The sequence below is a fragment of the Mus caroli genome, chromosome 17 (genome assembly GCF_900094665.2).
Source record: "Mus caroli chromosome 17, CAROLI_EIJ_v1.1, whole genome shotgun sequence".
In the NCBI taxonomy this organism is placed as follows: Eukaryota; Metazoa; Chordata; class Mammalia; order Rodentia; family Muridae; genus Mus; species Mus caroli.
The window spans coordinates 24,621,240-24,621,647 of NC_034586.1; the positions used below are offsets into that span (position 1 = coordinate 24,621,240).

At 53.2% G+C, this 408-nt stretch overlaps 1 pseudogene; it reads right to left on the reverse strand.

Moving 5' to 3' along the window:
• Positions 1-2: 2 nt before the first annotated feature.
• On the reverse strand, positions 3-408 carry LOC110284005 (annotated as a pseudogene).

The following is a 408-nucleotide window of genomic DNA, read 5'->3' on the forward strand; positions in this document are numbered from 1 at the left end:
TTTCAAAGCTGCTTTCGGTATCTCACGAAGGCCCAAACTGCTACCATGGTGAGGGCAAACACTGGTAGCAGCACCATAGCTACAGGAACTCCACTTGGCTCTCCTTCACCTCGATGTACTATAGGTCCGTTCTGCACTGGTAACCTGTGCTGTACTCTCAGGGACACAGCACATCCCGAATTACGGAAGAGGTCTACAGCATCTTGGTGCAGCAGGTTCTTCAGATCTTGGCCATTTACCCGAAGATCCTCTCGTCAGGTTGATCTCTTCCTCCGTGACTAAATAATCCACCCGTCCGTTCAAATCTGACTGCTCTCCGGGCGGAAACCCGGGGTCAGCGGGTGCCCAGAGCAGGTGAAGGTGAATCAAGCTCCGCGCCGCCTCCCTAGCATAGCTTTTACAGTTTCC